At 37.1% G+C, this 12,095-nt stretch overlaps 1 long non-coding RNA gene across 5 annotated transcripts; it reads left to right on the top strand.

Annotated features, from left to right (window-relative positions):
* The first annotated feature begins 7,816 nt into the window (after nt 1–7,816).
* LOC113333312 lies at nt 7,817–11,364 on the top strand. Of its 5 annotated transcripts, none has more exons than XR_003351911.1 (7): nt 7,817–8,055; nt 8,196–8,441; nt 8,748–8,847; nt 8,957–9,021; nt 9,562–9,634; nt 10,132–10,316; nt 10,407–11,364. It is a non-coding gene; the product is annotated as an uncharacterized LOC113333312 (long non-coding RNA). The 5 variants fall into 5 exon arrangements; XR_003351914.1 differs by having other exon boundaries at nt 7,817–8,441; nt 10,132–10,304; nt 10,407–10,600; nt 10,699–11,364; XR_003351913.1 differs by having other exon boundaries at nt 7,817–8,441; nt 10,407–10,600; nt 10,699–11,364.
* The last annotated feature ends 731 nt before the right edge of the window (nt 11,365–12,095 follow it).

The following is a 12,095-nucleotide window of genomic DNA, read 5'->3' as shown; positions in this document are numbered from 1 at the left end:
AATTTTGGGATCAGATTTCCAGAGAAAATTCGAGATCTTCTCTATCGCAATCATCATGTATTTAGATTTTAGGGTTCATATATATCAAATTCTCCTTATTTCATCAATATATTCAATTCATGAACTATTTTGATCGGACTCTACAGTTCAATTTCGTATTTAATCATCTCAGAAACTAATTTTGAGATATCGTTTTCGTTTCCGTTCAGTTGAATTAGAAAAGTGTTTGTGGGTGAAAACCGTTTCTGCTGATTTTGGTAAGTTCGGGTGTGTGGATGAGAAACGAATCTAAACCCTAAACAATGCACTGCATGGGAGTACTTTTGATTTGAGAGATCAATCTGTACAATCCTGGCCTAAACCAAGAAATGACCATTCCAGGCTTGCTTCGGTCACAAAGTGAAGGAGAAGGGTTGGTCTTAGGGAGGGAAGCGAAGAGAGTGTTGAGACCAGAATAGTTGATTCTGAAGGTGTGATTGTTTATGACTTGTATCTGAAAGTAGGATTGGCTAGCAGAATGGAAAGCTACCAGGTGATTTCTAGATACTATATTGTTGCCGACCAAAACCTGTTGTTTGGTGAAAATAGGTGAAGCCTATTTATACAAGTCATATTGAAACTGTTTGTATCGTGTATAAAATACATGGGAGGCCCGTAAATCAATACAAGGATCCATGTAAGGAAGGTTAATGCCAGGAGTTATGCATTGCAGATTAATGCAGGAGGTTTCATGCAAAATTAATTCCAGGAGGCATGCAAGGGAAGTAAATACCATTTATGTTTACTCACAATGAGGGTAAGACTGGAGTTCAGAATTGTATAAATAGAGGGAATGTAATCCTGATAGGGGGAAAAAGGGGAGAGGTAGCTAGTAGAGGAAAAATCCCATGTAATTCTATTATCAATAAAAAATCACTCCCCAAGGGGATTCGTCCGTGGATGTAGGCAAACCATGTCGAACCACGTTAAACTCGTGTCTCTCCTCTTTATGCTATTTCATGTTTTTAACCCTGTTTTCCTCATCATCGCCAAAATCATCGTGTTTAGTGCCTGGAAATATTTCTTGGTGCAAACAGAAACGGACCCTGGTCTCATAGGAAGTGGAAACGATTGAGTGGTGGAAGAATAAAGTAACGTGTAATCGTCAGACGTTATGCTTCCACGATGAGGGAAGTGAATTCGTGTAACCGTCAGTCATTACGCTTCCATGATGAAGGTAATAAATTTTTTACACCGTTACTTTTCACCACCACTAATTGTCCTACTTCATGACACTTTCTTGTAACGGGTGCATTGCAAGCCGCACGCTGTAAACCGCCAGACCAATACCCTGATGAGTATCCCCCAGTTTGTGACATGTTTGATGTCTCGAGTGTTTTCGTGGAAAACGTGTAGCAGGTTGCTATGTGTGGCAATTCAAAGTCAAGAGACTTTTCCATAGGAAAATAACATGTAATGTTATTAGGCTTGCCTTGGTTGGCCGCCTAAAACTAGCCACAAGTCCGTCAGTTTGGTGGCGAATTTGAATGGATGAGATTACATCTCATGAGGAAGGGTAGTCGTTGATTATGGCCACATTTTTGTTGTGTAGCAAAGTGGCGCCATTAGCACAGTGGCACCTGGCATAGCCGTGGCGTAGCGGGTTGCCCGGGGCTTGCCGCAAGTCCGTCAGTTCAGTGTCGAACTTGGATGGCTGAGATTGCATCTCATAAGGAAGAGTGTCCATTGATTATGGCCGCATCTTGTAGTATAGCGAAGTGACGCCATTGGCATAGTAGCGCCTGGTGGAGCCGCGTCATAGTGGCATGCTAGTAGCTGTGGCATGGCGGCATGCCAGTGGCGTAGCCTGACATGGCGGCATGTGTGGCATAGCGACATGCTAGTAGTCGTGTCATACCACATGCTAGTATCCGTGGCATGGCGGCATGCCAGTGGCATTGTAGCATGACCAAAGCTAAGATTTGGCTTTGTGGCCAAAATTAGGGCTTGGCGGCGTGGCCAAGGCTAGGACTTGGCGCCGTGGTAAAATTAGGGATTGGCGGCGCGGCCAAGGCTAGGATTTGGCGCCGTGGTAAGAATTAGGGCTTGGAGGCGTGGCCAAGGCTAGGATTTAGCGTCGTGGTAAAATTAGGGCTTGGCGGCGTGGCCAAGGCTAGGATTCGGCGGCGTGGTAAAATTAGGGCTTGGCGGCGTGGCCAAGGCTAGGATTTGGCGTCGTGGTAAGAATCAAGGCTTGGAGGCGTGGCCAAGGCTAAATTGGCATGATACGTGGCAGAGTGGCATGTTGGCATGTCGACCAATATGTTGTTGTGGTAAGGCACGTTTGGCTTGCCAGTATGGTAGTGCGGCAGGGTGCGTTTGGCCTTTAAATGGTGGCGCGACAGGGTGCGTTTGGCCTTTAATGTATGGTGGCAAGTTCAGAGTGACTTGATTGGCCAAGGAAAGGGGCCGACCAAACATAAGGCGCGGCTACACTTCTGGTGAAAGTGTGGCGGCTTTAGAGCGACCTGATTGGTCGATTAAAAGAGGGCCGGCCAAGCATGGGCGTGACTACACTTATGGTGAGAGTGTGGAGGCTTTAGAGCGACCTGATTGGTCGATGGGAAGTGGGGCGGCAAGTATGGGCACAACCACAACTTATGTGCACGAGGCTAATTTGAGGCGACACGATTGGTCGAGAGAAATAGGGCCGGTTTAGGAAGGGGAGTGGCCAATGGAAAGTGGCGCCAGTTGGCCTAAGGCATGGCCACGCCTCCCTTTGCTGCTGCGACTCCCTGTTTTCTGATTTTGAGCAAGGTTTTGCACCTGCTAATTCATGGCGAATTAATTACCTAGTTTTCCTAGGTTTAATTTTGATAAGCATGGTATGATATACTGCGCGAGGCGCGAAACCCCAACTTCTGCAAGTTAGTCAGGGAAATTGATTGAATTCTATATGTTGACACAGAGTTCTTTTAAGTTCATTGCCAGAGAGCAGCATGCTTTTCTGATTGAATACCTTATGCAAAGACATTATCCTTGATATTTGGAAATTCGTGCTACTCTGCTGCGAGTGAACACAAATCGTCATGCCATATCAACATTAAGGGTTCTGCCGGGGAACATAGCGTAAAAGGCATTCAAATGAACTTATATTAAGTGAATATAGGCAAGGCGACAAAATTTACAGAACATCTGGGATGGTTGCTACATTCTCCAGTCTGGATAAATTTTATGTAGATATATTGAACGGCTCAATAGATATGCCAGCGGAGAGGTTAGCACTCATGGCTTTGTTTCCTTACAGAGTGACGTCACATCAGATGCAAGGTTTTACGATTTTAACCCTAAGCTAAAAACCACCATCAACAAAAAGAGGTCGGTGATTTCAATCCTTCGAATTTTATCTGAAGATTGATTTTTATTGGTGAAGAAATTGGAGAATTTCGGTTTTCAGTTCTCGTATTCTTTTTCAGCATTATTCGAAGAAGGGAAGAGAAGTGTCAGTTTAATCCTTCGAATTATCATCTTAAGTCGTTCATCTTCAGGTTGATCTAATCGTAGCAGTGGAATCATTCATCAGAGACTCAAATTTGATTTTCAGGTATTTTTCTTTTACTGATTTGATTTTATTTATTTTTGAATTTTCTAGTTGATTTCATTATGGAACCTACAATAATATTACAATTTATTTTTATCTCTGTTGTTGTTCATATTCAAATCAATATCAATGAAAAAAATTGTTGGTTCCAACATCTTTTTTTGCTGAAACCTTTTTCTGTTATGTTGGTTTCATCATTTTTGTCCTGTTTTGCTTGATCGTTTTTTCCCCATCTTGTTTAATTTTAATTTGCAGAAAATTTTACTTTAGCTTATGCGTTGGTCTCATATGAGAATAATGCGAATTGAAAATGATTTATAGAGAATCTCAAGGAGATGATGCTTATAAATATGTTCAACATTACTTTACAACTAAGTTCTATTGAGAGCCGTATTTATGACAAGTTCATCTTACTTCCACAGCTGAAAGGTCTGTGAACGTCTTATCAAAGTATGTTGTTCTTCAAACTATTGTGATGCCACAATCAGGTCGTTCAAGTAAGAAGAAATAATTCCTAATATATGTTCAATTCTAAAGAAGAAGATGAGAACTTGTGGTAGTTATTATGTATTGTTCTTGGACCTGATGTTCTATATTTTTTTCACAGTTAAACATGTTAAGTTTTTGTTGGTGTTTCATCTTTGTTTCGTTTAGATTAAGTTTTTTCTTTTTGCTTCACCTGCAATATGTTGAAACTCTTTTTGGTTTCATCATTTTTACTATTATGTAAGAATAAAAAATCACCTAAACATACTGCAAGTTGTGCATTATTGTGTTTTCAGTTGTAGTTTAATATTTTCCGGTGTAATTAGACTTCTTCCTTGGAACATGAAATGTTCTTGCCTGTAAAAACATCAAAAATTTTCCTTTAAATCTCAACATACTTAGTTCTGGTGTATGTATGTCTTAATCCAGGAACGAAACCTACATAACAAGTCATACCATTGTTGTAGAAAGTTGCGTCTTAGTTAAGAATACATGTTGTGATAAAGATTTTAAATCAGGACCACTTCCTGGTCGGAACTCTATATATAGAAAATATTTATTTTCCTACATCGTACAAGATTAAGCCGTGATAAGACTCTTTCCTTGTTTCACCTACAATACGTTGGAAATCTTTTTGGTTCCATCATTTTAAACTGTTATGATGAAACCAAAATATGTTGGAACCCTTTTTGGTTTCATCATAAAACAGTTAAAAACATAACGTTTTCGCTGCATATCCAGTAGAGAAATATGGTTTGGGTTCAGTTGCAGGGTGCCAATAAACATAAATGTGATAATCATAATTGAAACAATTCATAAACCATTTAAATCTTTTATAAACTATTGTAAGCATTCAGAAAGAAAAAAAAATGTTGCAAAATCTATTACAAGTATTACAACTAGCTGATAGTACACTAATTTTTATGTATGCGGTAACAATAATATCTTGTTTTCAAATTCTTCGGTGTTTTTTCCATCAGGATCTTGCGGCACATCTTTTACTCTCATGTTTTCCATCTTTTTTTATGGATATCTTTGATCTTTATAATGAATTTAGCTGATAGAAACTGCATAAACTTGATCTTTGATCTTTATAATGAATTTGGCATAAAAATAACACCTCTGGCATTTCAAGAGTTAACCCATTTGTCTAACCTAACCCACGGGCCTTCATATGTTCTTTTTTATTCTCTATCAAAGCCTTTATCTTAGGAGTCTCCACACACAAATATTTCAATGAGCACCTAAACGAATCTTCACGTCTTTTCCCAACAAAACAGAACTGATTTTAGCCAAAAATAGAATAAACTAACACTGTGGAACCAATACTGGTAGAACTATATAAGGGAAGAATGATAAAACCAAACATGGTTTCATCAAATTTGACCATAATTAACCAACACCACCAAACCAGTATTGGTGGAACCAAATTTGACAAGGGAAGAATGATGAAACCATTCCCACTATTAATAATTATCTTTTCATTTTGATTTTCATACCACCCTTCCTAACTGAAAAATAATTATTAGATCGCACAACCCAGATTAAGTGCCTTACAATTTTGAAAGATACGATTTTGACGACAATGAAGTTCACAGTTACATTTTATTCTTTGTGATATTCCACCTTTTATGTGACCTTTTCAGATGGTGGCGCAACTCAAGTTCAGAAGAGAATTGTAGGAGCGAAGAGCTAAACTGTATAGGACAACAAATCATTACTTCCCGCATCTGCATTTCAGAGTTGACTGACATGTACGTGGAAGTCATTCCTCCATTAACCGAGGCCAATTACTTCATCAAGTGATGACATTAGCTATGGTGAAAAATTCTCGATATCGAGTGAACAGATTGTGTACGCACCTAATCTAAGGGTGCATTCAAGTCCTTTTGTAATTAGGCTTAACTAATTGAATATGAAAACCAAAATAAAAAATTACTATTGATTAGGGATTTTTTTTTAATCCACCCAAAAATCAGCTTTCCCTTTATTAAAAGTGGCTTTTGCCCCTAACAATTATCTTTTTGGTCTCATCAAAACTACCATAGTTAATCAACACACCAACAGAGTTTTGGTGGAACCAAATTATACGAATTGAGAATAATGCAACTAACAATGCTTTCACCAAAACTACAGAGTTAATCAACACACCAACATATTTTTGGTGGAACTAAATTTGACAAAAGTGAAAATATCGTAACCAAATTTGACTAGAGTTACTTGCTCAAAAATGCTTTCAGTCTAAATAAGATCAACACGAGTAATTATTATACTAAGCAATTCATCATTATTGATTAGTTTACGAAGAACAAATAAAACTATGATGAATCCAAACAGATAAAACATTGATCCATGTTAGTTCAAACGCTTAATAATTTACGAAGAATATGAAACAAAATATTCAATTTACCTTTTGGGGTATTTTTGATCGTTTTACGAGCAATTCGTCTTTCTTCTTCACTTGTTGAGCATTTTTCTTCACCATTTTTACCAGATTTTTTGATTTTGGTTTCTACTCTTTTGATTTTAGGTCATAATTTGTTTCAATTTTGATTTCTGATCTTAGGTTTCAGGAGAATTGATTGTTTATCAGTTCAAACGAAAGAAAAACGATTTCGTAGATCTGTTTCTGATTTTCGAGAAGCAAAGGAAAGAGAATAGGAAAAAGAAAAACGGTCGAATCGAGGAAATATGAGTGTTTAGTTGTTCTTTTAGTTTTGGGATGAAAAAAACAAGGGTTATTTCGGACAGTTCTTTGGATTTTTTTTAAATCATTTGTTTTGTTGGGCCTATCTTATATCGATGTAAACAACCCTGGGGCTGTAACGCGCGCGTTATTATCATTATATCTTAGTATGTTATAAACGACAGTTTATGATGTAGATGCCCACTTTAGTGGGACCCTATTACTTGAGCATCAAGTATGTAAACTCTATAAATAGAGTCATAAACCTTTGTATTCCACACACAGAGTTTAATAAGAAATCTCTCTCTTCCTCCCCTCTATTTTGTGTCTCCTTCTCTATTTTCTTTATTCACAAGACGTTATCAACAACGTAACTCTACCTATCTAACCAGGCGATTAATCTTTTTGTATTAATGCAATCAAGGGAAGATGAAATACAACACCATAAAATCATTGTTTTCATTTGATTGGCATGTGTACACAGTTTCAATAGTGACTCCACAATATCTTTTTATCGTAAATAATAACTTAGTTTTGATGTTTAATTTTATGGATTTGATATCATGGCCATACACTGACGCTTTATTTTGTTTCTACATGAACTCAGTTTTGGCGGATCCATAATTGGATTAGTATGGTTTAATACCATGCATGGATGAATATCTCCCCTCCTTTAAAACACTAAGTCATATGAGTTCCCATATCGCACGGTGAGTATGACATCCCCTCAAATTAAATGAGATAAAAGCTTTGAATTAGAGTAATCTTGGAGAGGACAAGTGGAGAGATTTTATTGGTCGGAGCATTAAAATTCGAATTACACTCCGTTTACACCCTGTATTTAACTGGCCGTTAGTAACACCGTTAGCAAAAACGTGGGTATACAACACTTATGTGAGTATTTACAGCTAATTCCGGACTTACACTTGGTTCACACCAAATACTTAACTGGATGTTACAAACGCCAGTTAGGTGTACAACACAGCCGTCTGCTCCAAGCGTTTTTTTCTTCTTCTATTTAGGTTAATCATAATCGAACAAAAACAGCTGCGGTATGCTTCAAAAAAAAAAACAGCTTGTGTTTTTCTTCTTAACAAACCATGGTTCTTCCAGTGATTTCACAGGTAACATACTCCCTGCTTAGTATTTTAAAGAAACTTCTGAATTTTTGCTCTCTATATCTTCCAGTCGATTACAGGGTTTCAATTTATTGCGAGTTCGAAGATTTTCAATTATTCTTTCCTCCAATTTCTCAACTTTTTTAATCGAGAAGTCAGTGAAGATGAGGAGTTACACCTGATAGGTTGGTTGATTAAATAGGAGGAAATTTGGTTTCGATGTTTGACTGTGGTGATAAATGGCGCAGATTGATTGATGGTTGATTTGAGCTCTGTAATGAATTAGGATTCAGTATGGGTTTATGTGAATTTGATTGTTGTGCAGGGAAGGAGTTGTAATGCCTCAAAAATCAGAACCAACAGAGTACACAAGCGCTGTTTGCTAAAATGCCTAAATGAATTGATTAGCTTTTGTGCTACTGTAAGGCTGTTGTTGCCGATTGAATGAGGGGTTTAATGGGTACTGGTGGAGTCAAATGTTTTCATCGCTTGGAGGACATGGTATGGGTAGTAGGCGGAGTTGTTTTTGGCAGAGAGAATGCAGGCAGATGTCATAACTTTTGTTGGCGAGGTATTACTTTACTAGCATCCTTTTTGTGTCAGTTTTTATGCAAGCCTTAATTAGTTAAGTTGTGATGAAATCTTAGACAAACCATACTATATTGGAAAAATGGTTTGCATGATTTCTAAAGTGTTCTTTTCATTCTGATTATAGTATTTAGCTATTTGCAACATGAAGCACTGTAGCGTGAAATACACATTCTGCTTAAGTGTTTAACCTTTTACCATTTCTTATATTTTGACTACTCTGAGGCATTTCAAGTCTTTCTTATTAGAATCCTTTTGAGTATTTTACAAATAATTTACCATGAAACAGGTTGGTCGAGTGTATTTGAGCACACCTACAAAGATTGCCATCATAGACCATGAGAAGAAAAGAACCTTTGTATTGAGAAAAGAAAGCCTGCCTGATGCAGGTTCATTTAATCTTCCCTCCGCAACTTTAGCTTGCAAAAATTTGTACATATTTAGGTCGATTGAGTTTAAATTTTGTATTTGTATAAGAGTTCTAGATTTCAATAGCAGGTGTGGTTTCTAAATGCCAGTACTGTTGAGATGACGAACACCGGAATCCAAAGTGGCTCACTCCGGTAATCCCCATATTCCGAAATATCAATTTTCATGTGTTTGTTGCAACTACTACGTTGTTTTATTAACTGTGGTTTTATGAAGATCATGGAAAAAATTCATTAACATTTTGGACTTGCATGTAATTCAGGTTTAAATATTGAATCATTGGTTAGATCCATAGAGATGATTACAATTAGATTAGGTCCTTTGGTATCTTTGGTTAGGAAAAGGAAACAATATGCAAGATCGCTTCACACCAAATAAGTTAAAAACACAAAACGTTTTCCTATATAACAACGCTTATTGTGGTACGAGATTTTACTTGCCACATATTCAGGTAAAGCATGATGTTCTTTAGTTCTAAAAGGACAAAGAACGTATGAATTGTGGTTTTTGTGTAGCATAGAAAAAATGAAACCATGCATTTGGAAGTTTTGTGTGATTTCACTTTCTTTCTCGCCTTTGCAAGTGTTCTCATTGCTACTAATTATATGGTTTGTTAATAGAAGAACAAGTGTAGGTTGTATAGGGATTTAACATAACTTCGAATGGTTATGCAGCATGACCAACCAGAGGTGCAGGGTTTGGCAGCTACACTATCAACTGAAATATGTGCAAATAATACTCCCATCGGTTAGTAGTTGATTTTTTATTAATTTTTGTTCAACGTATAGTAATAAATAAATGTTCAATCTTAGGCATTAAAACTTAATTGGAAAATGCATAATAGATATAACTTGGTAAACATTATAGCCTGTTAATTGTCACCCGAATTCAGCACTCTAATTTAAACTTCACTAGAGAGTCTATCTACGTTAAAAAGATACTCTCTAGAAAAGAGGTCTCTCTTGGAGATACTATTGTGGAAGAGAGTTCTCTTGGAGATGCTCTTATATGTTTTCACCAAATACTTACACTTGGTATGCTTTTAAACTAGGCTTCCACTATCTACTAATTTAGTTCTTTCACCACTGATACATCAGCTTCACATAACACGTTCCTTTAGTATCAAAATGATTTTATAACAATAACTTAATTATGATTTATTCTCTGTAGTATCAAGATCTCATCCATAATTTTGAAACCCTGAAATTCTAATGTATTGACTGTTTAGACATATTGCTATGTAGGGTTGTTTTCCATGGCTGAATAAAACTACTAAAGAGTAAATTGAGAACGTGAAAAAGAAGGAAGAGTGGATGGGAGAGTGGTGGTGGTGTTGTGGCATCTGGTGGACTTGGTGATAAACTAACTCTAAAGTCTAAAGCTCTTGGAATTTTGAGAGAGGAAAATGCTATTGAATGTTAGTGCCAGAGTAAGCCTTGATATTTGCTCAATGCTTTTATTTTTTTGCATTTGATAGTTTCAAGAGCTAACTCATCCAAGTGAAATTTTCTTTTGGTAGGGTTGCGAGCAATGATAGCAAGTCAAGTCATCCCATGATTGCTGCGTGGATTTCGGGGGTTCAAACCCTATTAAACCAATCCCAGAATATTAAAATTTTCCCGGGGAAGAAATTTCCAAAGAAATGGATGGGAAAAAGTTTTATGCTAGAAATAAGAAAGTGGAAGTACTTATACTTACGTCCATAAATCTTAAGTACGTATTTCTAGAGGACATATAGATAGGCGAGACAGGGCGGTGCAAAGCTCCGCCACTCCAAATAAAAATTCTCATCAAACCAGTTCGTATCACAGGTTAAATATGCCCGATGTGTAGGACATTCATCTCGAAGCCGAGCGACACCAAATAAAAATGCATTACGCCGGGCGAGGCGAAACCAAGCCACACCAAATCAAAAATCCTAAGCATGTATCGGGATGGGACAACACCAAATCTAATATTCTAGGCATGCATCGGGACAGGGCGAGGACGTGGTGAGGCGAAGCTGAGCCACACCAAATCAAAAATCTTAAGCGATTGGGCGGAGGGAAGCCCCGCGACACCAAATAAAAATGCACGACGGGGCGAAGCGAAGCAACATCACACCACTCCAAAAAAAATATAGTTAAAAATAAAAATCGATGGTAGATGGTTTTCGGGTCCGCCCGGTACGTAGTATGGGCACAAAATCTAGTTTTCTCTTACTTAGGATGGGATCTTTAGACCGGTGTTAATTAATGGCTGGCCGCTGGTCATGTATGAGTGCTATAGACAGTCAGGCAACATAATACGACTTTATTAAGTTCTTAAACTTTTTTTTTTCTTTTTATGTTTCTTCACAGTGATTGGATCCTATTTACTTATCATTGAACTCCGAGACTCGTAATTGTTATAACGATTTTTTTTCTTTGGAGCAATTGGCATCCAATACTGAATCCTAAACAGACGCATTCTATATTTCAGGGAATGTGGGTGATCAATTTTTGTTTGATTCCCTTTCTTTTCTTATTTTTTCCATAGAGAAAGAAAAATAAATAAAAATACATTAAAAGATGGTTTACATTTTTTTTTTCTAATGAAAATGTAAACACCAAACAAATTGTTGTTATCGTAATTTAATTATCTTTATGGTAACTAACTAATTACATGCATGGTTGAAAAACTTACGGCCAATTCAATTTGATATCTTTGTCTTTTAGACAAGGATCATGTGATCTACATATGGTTTCTTATTTATTTATTTTCATAAAAAAACCATCCTCCAACCTCAAAGTAGGTTTCCTATGCAATAACAAAAACGACAATATTTTTATTTTGTCACACGAGTTTGATAAATCGTGTTAGAGCACTGCTCGGTCGAACTCGCAAGCGTTGCTATCACAAGCTTGTTTGTCAAGTTTAGTCGCCAAAACTATAAGTCTTGATTTCTAGTCTACTTATAGCTAAGTCTCGGATTATGATAGTAAGTGTAGTTGAGCATTAGACTTCACAGTGTTCATCGATTCAAGTCGAAGAACTACTAAGGGGATCTTGTGGAACTTCATCAACAAAAGGTATATGAAGACTTGAACTCATCTATCACTCAAAAGACTATCTACTCTATCTCCTATTTGAGACAAAAGTCGTATAGCTATACAGACTTCGATTATACACATTTGATATTTCGGGCTGAGTTTAAGTCCCTTACATATTTCTCGAAATATGTGTTGGT

Source organism: Papaver somniferum, unplaced genomic scaffold, assembly GCF_003573695.1.
Source record: "Papaver somniferum cultivar HN1 unplaced genomic scaffold, ASM357369v1 unplaced-scaffold_132, whole genome shotgun sequence".
Classification (NCBI taxonomy): Eukaryota; Viridiplantae; Streptophyta; class Magnoliopsida; order Ranunculales; family Papaveraceae; genus Papaver; species Papaver somniferum.
Note: the sequence above shows the minus strand (reverse complement) of the source record. Positions and strands in the feature narration are given on the sequence as shown.